The sequence below is a fragment of the Colossoma macropomum genome, unplaced genomic scaffold (genome assembly GCF_904425465.1).
Source record: "Colossoma macropomum unplaced genomic scaffold, Colossoma_macropomum, whole genome shotgun sequence".
Lineage (NCBI taxonomy): Eukaryota > Metazoa > Chordata > Actinopteri > Characiformes > Serrasalmidae > Colossoma > Colossoma macropomum.
In genome coordinates, this window is record NW_023494805.1 from 8,763,751 (window position 1) to 8,777,951 (window position 14,201).

Below are 14,201 nucleotides of genomic sequence, written 5' to 3' on the forward strand. Positions count from 1 at the left end.
GTCTGATATATATGTACAAATTGAAAATTGGCACTATTACATATATGCATACATTTTAAACTATCTGCATATATGTCAGAATATGCATATATTAAATGCTATGAAATAACACAAGTACTGTGTGAGGAGGGGACTGAACCCTGCTCTCCCTCATTTATTTATAACTCAACTAATGAAATAATTTTTAAAATAATACAATAAGGGCTGTTTTTTCTAGCAGGATCTGTACTTGGTAGTTTCAACAAAGGTTTTGGTTAACCTTGATTAACAAATTGGACTCTTAAGGAAGCAAATATGCACAAATCATCATTTACAGAATATGGTAGTCTCAAACTCTAACCCCTAAACACTTACACTTGTGAAAATAATCTAAAATTTTATTTTGATATTTTTTAAAGCGAAGTTGAAGATTTAGATTTATCACAAGTTCAATTTTCAAATAAAAAACTTTTCAGAAAATGTTGTTCCAAATATTTACATCACCACTGAAACACAAGGAGTTTTAGTCTGTAGGCAGGGTATGATTTTAGCCATACCCCCGCTTTTTAGAGCAGGAAGTGAGACTGCATCCCTGTCCCTCTTGGTCACATGTTGAGCAATTATATTCCATTGTTTTGAAGTAAATGTGAATTAAAGTCTGAAAATCAGAGTCCAACATTAAGAATAGTCACTATCAAAGCACATATTATCTGCAATTAAGTACAATTATTTGCATTTTAATAAAAATACCATGATGTTATGTGAGTACAGCTGTTTAAAGCTATGATTCTAGTCATGTATTGGTTAGTGTTTTTGAATTCTGCTCAAAATAAGCTAAAATTGTCACTACCGAAACAGTCATTACTGAAACATTAGGTAAACTTTTAGTTTTATGACCATAAAACACTCAACAAGCATAAGTCAGCATGTTCTGTCCATATGTATCTTGTAAAAGCTAAACACTCTAAAGAAAAAAAAAGCAAAGGCTTAGCACCAGCAACTTAATACAACATTGTATTGTATATCATCATATAACCTATATTTTTGTTGGGAAATATGCAAATGAAAGCCTCTTTTGCTTGTAGTTGAGTTTTTTTATATTTAAATCCAAATAAAACATTTAAAAATAAGGAGTAAAAATTCACTAATCAATTCAAGTTTCATTGTGATTGCTAACAAATGACCCTTTTCACCTGCAGAGTCTTCCCTCAAGAGTAATAGCTGAATAAAAAGCCTGGGGTCAAGTCCACCCCTTATGAACTTCCCCACCTCCTGACCCATCCCAGCCCAGCCAGCCCGGCTCACGGTGCCCTGGCCTGGGCACGAAGAGCTGCGCAGACCCCTAGAGCTGTGTAAACAGGCTCAGCCTCAGCGGGACGGCTGTGGTCCTGATCCAGGCGCACGCTGGGTGGCTGTCAGTGGGGTCTCCGTCTCAGCCAGCATGGTCCTGATCCTGCAGGCCTGTTTGATCAGCGCTCAGGAAAACAGCGGCCCAGCAAGCCTCCAGCTCACAGCCCGGCTGCTCCGGCCACTCCAAGCTGTTTGGCTTTCATAAGTCACCTCTGACGGATGGAGTGAAAGCGGAATGTGCGGGATGGTGGAGAGGATGGTGGGAGGCTTTAGCCCAGCGGGAACCGCGAGTCCGGTTACAGCCGCAATTAATTACTCACTAAGAGGAGGAGGATTGTGAAACACGTCTGCATGATTCCTGAGCTCGATCTTGGAGGATAGTGGGGGAGCTGATCTGTCCTTGTTTCAGTTGTTTGAACTATGATATGTGCTAAGAGGTGAGAGTATTGCTACTTCTGCAAAAAGAAATTTGAGCAGAACTGCAAAAGTGGCAAGTCTGAAAACTACCTAAGTGCAAGAAGTGCAATAGAACTTCACAGTACATCAGCATTTATCAGCATAGCAACTGAGGTTATTATGAGCTATTATTCTCTTTTTGAGACTGTTAGTGACTAAAAATGATAAAGATCATAGAGGTGTGACTAATCATAAAACAGTACAGATGCTGTTACCATCAGAATGAAATCAAACACACACATAAAAGCACCTGTAGGTAAATGTTGATGGCTAAAATGTAACTCAGTAAATCCAGCTTTTCATAGCCACACTGTAAAACTCCCTGCACATCTTAATGAAAGAATTAAGTTAACACAACTTAAATACTACCGAAAACTGGAGTAACTTAGTCTGAAAAAATCAAATTAACTCAAAAATGAATTGTTGAGATAGTAACTCAGTCATTTTGAGTAAGATTGTGTTTTTCAGCATATTTTGAGTTGAGCTAACTTTATTTAAATGTATTATTTTCACTACTTTTATTTAACTTGAATTTACATGCAAATACAAACAGGCCAAGAATGGGTTGTTTTTAAAGACTGCTGAAAAATTAGTGTGGCTTGATGTGATAGACAGCATCAATGTTTACATTTCAATGATTTGGACTTTTGTGCTTTTTTCATAACTTTGTTTTGATGATTTCAGCCCCAAAGATCCCATCAAACAAGATCTTTGAGTGGAATGAACTTATTGCAATTTAGATTTAGACTCTCAGCTTTACTTGATAAATGTTTGGTCAATGCAAACTTCTCAACTCACATCATTCCTATTGGCTCTTAGTACCATATATTTACATATTGGGCATGTCTCTTCACCGTCTGTGTGTTGTCATTCTCCCCAGCCTACCTTCCCCTGTGTCAACTAGATTTACAAACTTTTGTGATTAATGCCAATAAGTACTGATCAAAAATCAGTGTCGAGAGAGCTGAATTACTAAGTTCCTCTCTACTGAGTGCAACTCTGCTGTGGCTAAATGCCACGGAGACTACATCTGTGCTCTGGACTGAACTGTGTTTGGCAAGGTGCTCTGTAGTGACAAGGTGGCTAGATATTGTTACAAATGTCTATGATCATATCTCTGTATTACAATACAGTATGAATTTGTCAAAATGATAGTGTAATGGTGAATTTAATTTACAATTACTTAATTATATTGAGTTAGAGCAGCTTAAACATAAGTCACAAATAATCATTTTAATATCAACAAAACAAAAGGAGTTTGTATAATTTACTCAGTTTACTTAAGTGAAAGTAAAATTCTTCATAAACCTTACATTTCAAGTCAGAGTACCCTGATTAACCCTGCATACCTTTTGTCAACAGGCCTTTTTGATTATCAATTATATGTATATATATATATAATATATATATATATATATACTTTGCCCAGTAGTTGTGCATTTCACACTCCTGCTACTTGAGTATCTTTGCTGTCATTTCACCTGCACTCACAAAAAATGATTTTTATACTGTATGCTTGCTTGTGTGAGTTTGAAAACTGAATGTGTTCCAGAGAAAAGCAGCATAGTGAGTGACATGATCATCTGACAATATGTGAGTCTAAAGCACCTTCACAGCCGCACTGACACTTTCACTCAAAAACAATTCAACAGTAAATTTATTTTTAAAAAGTTAAATTAAAAAATGTCCACTGTTTATCCATTGGATCTGTCTGCTGCATCCCTTGTTTCATCAATTATAAAACACAATAATTTTTGTTACACAAATTCTGTGTTATTGTTGGTTTTCTAAGTGAAAATACGTTAACACGAATGTGATATTTGTCTGCCAATTTTAGTACACATTTTAAAAAAAGGAATTATTCTCTCTGATGTAAGTTAAATTTGGAGGGAAAAATAAAGTATAGAATATTTTATTGCACAGGTCATATTTTTATGCTCTTTTTTATGTTAAATGCAGCAAATAAACAGTTATCGTGCTGTAAAATGTGCAGAAGTGTGTTCTCTATAGATGATTCTGTTCCGTTATTTTCACTTAGAAAATCAACAAAACATGTTATTTGGCCACACATATTATAGGTGGTGAAACCTTTGCATACACCTGTATAAAATGCAAATTTACAAATACACAGAGATAAACTTTGAAATCTGGAGTGACAGTAAAAATGCTGTTTTACTTACTTTCAAGTTTTTCTGGTATCCATGGCGATCAGGTGGAGCCTGTGAAAACTCATATCACAACAATGGTAACAAATTATCACAAATTTTGCTTCTGGCAGAATTTCTGAAAGAATCAATTAAATATAGCTTATATATAATGACATATTATGCTACATATCATCGCTGTCCAATGAAAAACATGTATCTCCAAAATAGTAACTTTACAGGAGAGGGCAAAAACACTCTTACCTTTCAATGTAAGTTAATGTAAATAGATGTTACTCCAAGTTATTTTAGAGCATTTCTATTGGCCCATTCATTATGAACTTTTCACAGGACATAAAGGACAGCTGGTGTCTTAAAATGATGTAGAAAAATAAAAATAGACAAAAATAGACATGCATGGTTTTCTTTGGACAGCGACGATAAATACATAGCTTTGAAGAGCTCATGAATGTCTTCTACAAAATATGTTGATCGTTTTTGGAATTCAGCTACAGCCCATTGGATTCTAGGATTGTATTGATGTTTTTTAGGGTCTCTCTGGGAAATATCCCAACTTATTTTCTATAGTAAAGAACAGAAAGATACAGATATGGCAGACAGAGATGAAGTTAAAAACACTGGAGTATCACTTTAAGAGATCAACTTGTGAACTGCTGTCTTTTTCCCGACGTTATTTTCTCCCATATCTTCTTCATCTCCTTCCCTGTGAAAACTATACAAGAACTCTCCCATCTTTCCCCGGCAACAGTGTGGCATCCCAGAAGAGCCTTCACTGTGACGGGCACGTGACTTCGAGCTTCATGCCGGTGGTCCCACCCTGACAGGAACTCCTGTGGTATTTGTTATCTTTAGGTCCCGATAAGTCCATCTGGATCTGATTGTGCTTTCAGAGATCACCCCTGGAGATGGAGCGAGTGTGAGAGAGAGAGTGAGAGGGTGGGGTGGGACGAGGTGGAGGGGGTTAGAAGGATGGAGAGAGAGAGAGAGAGAGAGAGAGAGAGAGAGAGAGAGAGAGTGAGAGAGCGCAAAGCGAAATTGAATTTCTCACCGTTTCAAACTGGGCCCTGGACCAGGGCAGGGGGGGCTCAGGCTGTCACACAAAACTCCATTTAGCTTGAAGGCCCCGGGGGCTCCCAAAAAGCCCCCACAAAATGAAAAAAAGAGGGGGAGCAGGAGAGGTTAGAGAACGAGAAGGTCTTTGGCAGAAATCAGTTTCACCTGTTTGGCTAAACGACTGCATGTTCGGAGTAATAAGGACTATTAGCAGGATCGGGTTCGCTCGCTCGGGTCGTGTGGGAACGCGGGGACAGCTGAACTCGGGCCGACCCCGCGCGCCATCACTGGCCTTTCTGTTCCTCCACCAGGCCTCTAAAACACTCACTAATACAGCGTCCACTTTAGAGCACTAATCTATGAATGTATCTGTGAGAATATTGAATACATTTGAAGTGGAGATGATGAGTTGAATAGGAGCCATGAACTCTTTCAGATTAACTAAAGTTAAAGAAAGAGTGAAAAATCTAATCCACACAATTAACCCCAAATGTTATTGATCAACCAAGATATGTTTGGTGTCTGAAGTTCTAACAACTAATGCTCAGCTTTACCAGCATTTAAGCATATTAGCAATGTGCCTATTAGCATTCTGCAAACCGCATGCCTAAATCACCCCACACTTGTCTCAAACTGTGTGGAGTTCTTAAATAATCTCATATGGCTCATAAGGTTTCTGACACTGTATAAGATACTGTTATCTGGGTCATTCTACAGAAACATCCACTTTTCTATATATCCATAGGTGTCACTGGTGTTACCAATCCTCACTGGCATTAGACATAAGAAAGGTAACACCAGTGACATTTTTTATGAAAAATGGCTGCTCCAGAGCATCAAACCACATGTTGTCGATCATGGAATATCCACTAAAAAATGTAATTTAATCCGTTTGTATTCTACTTTTTCACAGTTACCTAAGAATAAAGTCAGTCGCAACAGTGACCCCAACTAAAAGTTTCTCATGAAATCATGAGATAAATGAGAAAATGTCTGATAACTGAAAAGACACAGTGGACTCACCATGTGCTTTTCTTCATAGATCCTCAGAAGATAGGTAAAAGGAAGTCAAGTGATGTCATCAGTGTGATTTTTATTTCAAAATAAAAGATTTTTGGTTACACAGTAACACCAGTGATCACGACTTTTGGGGAACTTTCATTATATATTTTATAATATTTATTTGGCATTTGTTTTCTTTGTCATTTAATTCATATATTTCATAGTCATGTAGAGATTATTGCAGTTAAAATTGCAGAAAAACGTGTTTTTTTCTTCAAAATATGGCCTCAGTCTTTACACACGACTGTGAGGAGGAGAACTTCTGTGGTGCTTGGAATTCTAGATAATTGATTTAAAACCCAATATTGCTAAATTGAGGCTCAAGAAGGTGTAATTGTTAAAATAACATTTCATTTTAAAATATAACAAAAATGGACATTTCTGTAGAATGACCCATCTACAAAGATGGACAACATTTGGACAGAATTCCGACTTCCAGATGGCTGCTACATTTTTAGTTATATGCTTTGGTTAAAGGAGAGTTTCTCTGATTTATCAACAAGGTCTTTCTAATTCAATCTTTGAGATGTAGATGAAGTCATTCAGAGTGTTTTAATATGAAATGCTCTACTCTAGAGAAACGTATCCTCTCCAACTTCTTTACATGGTAGTGATAGCCATTATAAAGACATTGGAGCCATTTTATTTACTTTCCAAAATGACCAGTGAACCTAAAAAAGGTCTATAAAAAGGTTTATTTGGGTACTGTCTTGCTTTACCATGTTTTGTATGTACCACAACTCTTCAGATGTCTGGTTCCTGTTCCTATTACCACCACTGTGAACAAATCTGGCTCCGTAACTTTCTCTGAAATGACACATTTCACATTAAACCATATTGAATTACTGTTTACATCTCAAAGATATTTGGTTTTGATGAATGGAATTCCTCTTTAACTAACTGTTAGTTTTGTTTTTTTCTCAAACTATGGCTTTAAAATTACAGAATGTGTCAGAGCACGTCCAAAAGTATCCAGTCGTGATGAATTATGATAAACATCATACATGTGTCTATGCTACTCAGTGGAAGTAGTCATGCTCTTCAAGGCCATAATGCCATTGCTGACCAGAAACAACCAGAACACCGCAATGCAACAAATTGGATGAGCCTGGTCAAGTGCTAATGTTACCACACCAAAGTATGTATGATATGACTTGATTGTCCTCAAACAGCATTTTTTATAAGCTGTATAATATTAGGATAAATGTGTGTCGTTTCAAAAATGACATAATTAAGTTGTAATGATCCATGAAATGCCACGTTTGCTACTGTATATTTAGCCAAGTTTGCTTCCACAAAGAGGAACACTGAGGGACGCTATCTGCTTTGAGTTACGACCACCCAGCAGCAGCTAATATCCACATAGCGCCTCGGTCCAGACCAGACTTAACATCTTACAACAAACATTACATTAACTTCCATCCAGCTGAAAGAGCTGCTCTCTCTCTCTCTCTCTCTCTTCTCTCTCTCTTCTCTCTCTCTCTCTCTCTCTCTCTCTCTCTCTCTCTCTCATTTCTCCTGAGGTGCTCCGTTTTAATTGAATCAGTGTTGTTCTGACATCACTGTAGTTCCTTAGTTCACACACTAATCAGTAATGTCTGGGAAGCGGCTCTAGTTGTGGGAAACCTGTGAAGAAAACAAACGACACAGTACTTTTTATCGCTGCAATAAAACTGCATTGAATCTCCTTATATCATTTATATATCTCTCACAGTACCAAATAGAAGTCTGGGCTTGTCTCTATGTAGACATCAACGCTGTAAAATAATACGTCTAAATTATTCCAATCAGAAATATAAGCCTTTGAACAGATCTATACAGACCTACTTTACTTCTCAACACAGCTGACTGGCTCAAACTCATTCAGGCATTGCGATAATTACTTCTAACAAAGCACAGGTTGTGATCAAGGTGATAAAAATTCTTGCAATTTAACCTTTTTTGTCTCAAAATTTTACAAAGGTTCTATTTGGATTGGACTTTCAGGTACAGCTTTAGAATGGTTCTTATCATATTTGGCAAACATTCAAATATTTATTGTTGTTTTATGAAAACATTAAACATTTTAGTTAACGCTGGAGTTCCGCAAGGTTCCATTTTAGGGACGCTGCTTTTCTCACTGTACATGCTACCTCTAGGAAATCTGATCAGGAAATATGAGATAAAATTTCATGGCAATTCTAACGATATGCAGTCATACATTTCCGTTCCCTCTGAAAGTCAAGACTCTGCCAGGAGGCTAATAAATTGTGTATTGGATACATCTCGCTGGGTGCAACCAAAATTGTTTCCAGCCTAATCAGGAAAAAAATGAGATACTGATACTTGGCACTAAAACTGAAATGAACGTTGTCATATGTCAAATCTAGAGTATGAAACCTGCAGGTTATTATAGGCATATTTGGCTTTAAGAGACCAACTTTTGACTGGTACTGTATGTCCTCTCTCTTTTTCTTTCAACCTTCATCTCATGGTGTTGGATTGCTGATAAAGGAACATGTGAAGCAGCATGTTGTGTGATTGTGTTGTGTCTGGTTGGATCTCCTCTGTCCTCATGGCTGACCCTTCATCGGGAGCTGATTGTTGTAGTTTGATTTGCTCTACGTGTGTGGTATGCTTAAAGAGGGATTGGCCGGCTTTGGGGTGAGCGGTCCATCATAAGCCTGCAGGAGTTTCTCACACAGAGATGCAACAAGCTCCCAAAACAGCACGGTGGAGAAATCTAAGTCTGCAAGCTGTAGAGCTCACTCACTGATAGTGTGGACAGGGTTAGCAAAATGCTGGCTTGGAGATCAGAGTATGTCTGATGAGGCGCATCAAAGGTTTATAGTCACAAAGCTTTCCCTCATCTAATAAATGAGGATGCTTTCTTTGTTGGTTTGCAATAACCTCACATTTTAAAGGGAAAGCTTTTTAGATCTTTCCATTTATCAAAAATCATAGAACTAAATAAAAGTAATGTCTGATAAAAACCACATATTTTATCCCTCCTGTTGTGAGGTCAGGACTCATTTGCACTCAAACCTTTCGCATTTGGGCCAAAACTGAAAAAGAAAAAAAGAAACGTTGGGAGAAAAACGGAAAAAAAATAAAATCAGGTATCAAGTACAACAATAATGTAAGGGTTACTCAAACCTTAATTATCAAAGGCTTAACATACACACAGCAGAGCAGGTTAGGTCAGTACTATGTATACCGTATACTATATACACCAGGATTTCACAATATACACTAATTTTCCACATTAAAATATTGTATTTGTGATTTTGTTGTAAAATCAACCAATTTTAAGATATGTTCTAAAATAACACAACAAATCTAAATGACTGAACAATGAATTTAAATGAAATCTGACTCTAAATCTGATATTTATATTTATTTATTTAATTATCACATCCATTATATATACATAAATTCATAATCTTGTACATTTTTCTTGTTGCTCTGTTTTGCACATTGCTACTATTTGCACTTCTGGTAGAAGCAAACTGCATCTCAGTAAAGTTGAATCTATCTATCTATCTATCTATCTATCTATCTATCTATCTATCTATCTATCTATCTATCTATCTATCTATCTATCTATTTATCTATCTGTCTCTCTGTCTGTCTGTCTGTCTGTCTTCCTGTCTATCTATCTGTCTGTCTGTCTATCTATCTATCAAATTACTATCTAAATCTATCTAAACTATACTGCACAGCTTCATGGAATATGACAGCAGCTGAGAGATACAATGGTGTGAATATATTTCTTTCTATTAAAAAATTGAATTAGAACATTTTATGTGTTTTTATTGAATATATTTTAATGCTGTAGCATTGATGTATGTACTGTAATTTACTGTTAATATTCAGTAAATTACTGTAAAAGTAATGCAACTGGTAGCCAACAATTTCCTGTAAAATGTTTTACAGGGTAGTGTAATGTAGTGTAATGTAGAACCATGTTTAGATATATGGACTATAGATAAACAAATAAATATAGAAAAAAGAATGGCAAAGCAGCTGGAAATATTATATTACACATAAATATGCAAATGTAATTAACATGTTGTAGATGACTTTGTACAGTGAAAGGATATAATATGTTAAAAAAATACCAATTGCTAATCTGGCTAACTAGTGACGTAATCACATGTAATGTGTGCATCTTTGACTTCTTTGTGTAACTGTCAAGTTGCGTGGAAGCTAAGTTGCATGCAACTCTCGAGGTCTCACCATGTAAAGACAGCTTCAGTTCCTTCAATAATTTACATATTCCTGAATAATTTATAGCAGGTAGACTTAAGATTAATAACTGGATATGAAGCCACTGGTTCAAAGGGTTAAGCCATAATTCTTTCAGTCAAGCTCCATAGACAGATTCACGCCCACGTTCCCTCTTCTGGCCCTTCTTCTGACCTTGGTGTATAATCCTCTGACCTTGCATTTTTCCCAGCATAGCTGAGCTCTGGCCACCCTAGCCTATCCTTCTCTCCGTCCCTCCCTCCCTCCTTCTCTCCCTCCTTCAGCCTCTCAGTTTATTTTTTCAGGTGAACAAACTGTATCGAACACGCCGGCTGCCTCAGTTGCTTTTAATTAAGCTTCTGGAACCTTCTGTGCTTTCAAGTGCTGGCCGGGGAGGCTGCCGGGGGAAGGGGGGGGGGTCGAGGGTAGGGGGTGTTATGCGTCTGTCCTCTGCCGACAAATGTGAGCGTTTTACCCGAAAGCATGGAGGTGAGGGGCGAACGTCAGAGGCAGACTGAAAAAGGGGCTTAATTGTGTCCCAATGCACGCAGAGGTCTCCTGGAACAGACCTTTGATTATACGGGCCTTTAACTGCAGCCTGGAACATTTAAAATGTCAGCAGTCGGCATACACTGTCCAAGACACGCGGCGTGGAGGTGTGTGTGTGTGGCATACACATGTAAACGTGTGTGTTCCAGACTTGTTCCTGGAACGGCACAACCCTGCGCTCTTAAGGAGGAAAAACTGCTCCCATATACATGATGGGAAGGAATAGATCCTCCACTCTGATGCTGTTCATGATGCCCTCATATGGGAGCCGGTATAGAGCACAGAGAGCAACAACATCTTTTCTCTTAGCTAAATAAAACATAATAAATGATAAAATCGCTCAAAATTGGAATTGCACTATGTTAATAACCACTGTTGTTTCATTCAATAGTAACTTAAAAAAAGCAGATTGAAATGTGCTAAGCCAGAAGGCATTTTAAGATGTTTTATATAACATCTATAACATATGTTGTAAGACAAATAAGAAGTTATTAGATGATAATTGTCTATATTTATAGTCATTTCTTGATAAGCTATCTAAGATTTCTTCGTCGACTACAGCTCCTTACTAATTTGCTGCAACCCATAACGTTGCAGATCATTGGATTAGACTTAGTTTTGTACATGTTTCTTCAAAATTGACTTTATAATGAACAGTTATTCTGAAATGAAAGATTGGAACTACACAAATACACTTGTCAAAGGGTCCTTCAGTAAAAATAATGGCTCTATATAGATCCCTGAACACTCAAAGAACCATTTGAATGCATGAACGGTTCTTAGCACCATGAGGGTTCCACTATTGTTTTGAGTCAAAGAACCCTTTTTCAATCCTATATAGAACCCTTTAGTCTAAGAGTAGAGTAGCATAGTGTAATCCATACTCAAGGAAAAGTGTTGTTAGTTCAATAAAACAAATACTGTTATTTATATATATATATATATATATATATATATATATATATATATATATATACGTATGTATGTGTGTGTGTGTGTGTGTAATAAGTACAAATATAGTGAAAAATGATGTTTTACAGTATTCAGTAACTGTGTTTTTGTGGATATTGCTGATTTTTTTCTGTTTCTATTTTGCTTCTGCAGGTTTTCATGTGCTTCTAACATTTTGGCCAATTTTTAGTGGGGTGGAGGGGGTGGGTCTGTGAAGAAGACAGTGACCTTGAGCCACACTCACTTCACAAAAGTGTGAATTTGCCTCATAATGCTGGAACTTGTCGTGCTAAGTGTTGTCAAATTGCTGGTGTTGCAGCGACATTGTCTGACATTTTAAATAGTTTTTACATTTTTCATTCATATTATTAATGTAACTCATGTTTGAGGTCATTTGTCGCCCGGTGGAAAAAGATACATGGTGTAAACTGAAGTACATTTTATAAACTTAGCTGGGAAACAAAGCTATAACTCCTTGTTGTTTCAGCATTGCAGCTTCCAACACTAACTAGCCTAGCAGTGTTCACTAAAAGGCTAAATTATATATATATATATTACATATAATTTCCACATTATTGCAGTTTATACACACACAAACACACACACACACACACATGTGCACACAACTATTTGGAGACATTGTTAAAAACAACTGGCCTAAAAACGCAGCAAAGGGATGTAGTGGGTGTAGTTTTATGATCTGGTTTCGCAAGGTTAGATTCTTGGCTGAAATTAACCATCTGTCCCTTTAGGGACCATTTTTTTTGGTCTAACGTAGGAGTGATCTGCACTTAATGACCACCTCAGCCATGACCTTACACATCACAGTAGCAGCGGAGGAGGGTCATTAAAATCAATTGACAATAAAAAGATGTTTTGCTGTTTATTGCTTCTTTTACTGCCCTCTGCTGAACAGATGGAGCCAGAACATCTGGGAACAGCTCTGTCTGGAAGCAGTGTCTGTCTTTTTAGTGGTTTGTGTAAGTAAAACCTGATCACAATCCCCAACAGGAAAGTAGACTTCAGTGACTTTAGCAAACAATCTGTCAATCACAGATACTGTTACAGGACTATCGATCGCCTCAACTAATGATTTGTAATCCATTGATGAAGTAGTTGGTTGAGAACTCAAACTCTTTATATTGATTGTAAGAATGGTTGTTTGTACAATCATTTCAACTAGTTTTTATTTACAGCCAGTGGTTCTGAGTGATTATTTACAATTTATAAATGTCAAATAATGACTTTGAATAGAATAAACAATTTGACAGTGCATGATTTAATCATATTTTAATATAAATGTTAACTTTTGTTTACATTTAGTACATTCACTAAATCAGCTTCAATAAAGGGAAATTCCATTGATTTTCCAATACCTATGTATAATTCAATCAATGAGATGTAAACAAAAATATTCCGAGTGGTTTGATGGAAATGTGGTGGAATGGATGGATGGATGGATGGATGGATGGATGATGGATGGATGGATGGATGGATGGATGGATTGATTGATTGATTGATTGATTGATTGATTGATTGAATGCGTTAGGCCAAATCTTATCTCAGGCAGCGGATTCACAATCATTTCATGTTGTAACTTTCTGTGAGGCATTAAACTCTTCACATGTCCTATCACCACCATTGTGAAAAGATCTAACTCTCTAGAATATTTCATATCAAACCACTCTGAATAACTTTTACTGATCGTATTGACTGATTCATGCAAAATTGAAAAATTGGTGGGATTCCCCTTCAATATAAAAATGTTTAACTCTATATCATATAGCATTGTAATCCAAATAAAAGTAAGTATTTCGTAGTATTAACATGTTTCTTAATTCAGTTTTGTAAGACAACAAAACATGAAATCATCAGTCAGCAGAATGTACGACTCAGTCCACACTGTGCATCAAACAAAAATAAAAAGCAAAGCAAGATAAGACTTAAATTACTTTAATGTATCGTAAAAAGAGTTTCTTTCTCTCAGTCTATTCATTCACACACATATACAATATGGAAAGAGTACAAGACTACTCGCATACAAAACATAAATGCTCTAAAAGTGTACTGGCTTTTTCAGTCTGACCATTCTTTTGATATAATAAAATAATAAAGTGCACAGAATGCAGCATAATAGGTGAACACATCCAGTTAAACCCTCTACATTCAAAAAACATATTAACGTAGCTTTAGTTAATGTGCATTATTAGTTCCCATAATAATGTTTCCTTTTTTTTTTGAAACTGCAAACTGTACAGTGACAGATATGCGCAGAAGTCAGAGAGCACCCTTCAATTAATTTCCAAACAGAAAGGTTCATAAATATGAGTCATTCAATTTTTTGGAGATATTTCTGTTGGGATTAGATGTTAGATGATCCACTTGTATATAGGAAGGAGAAAATAAGTA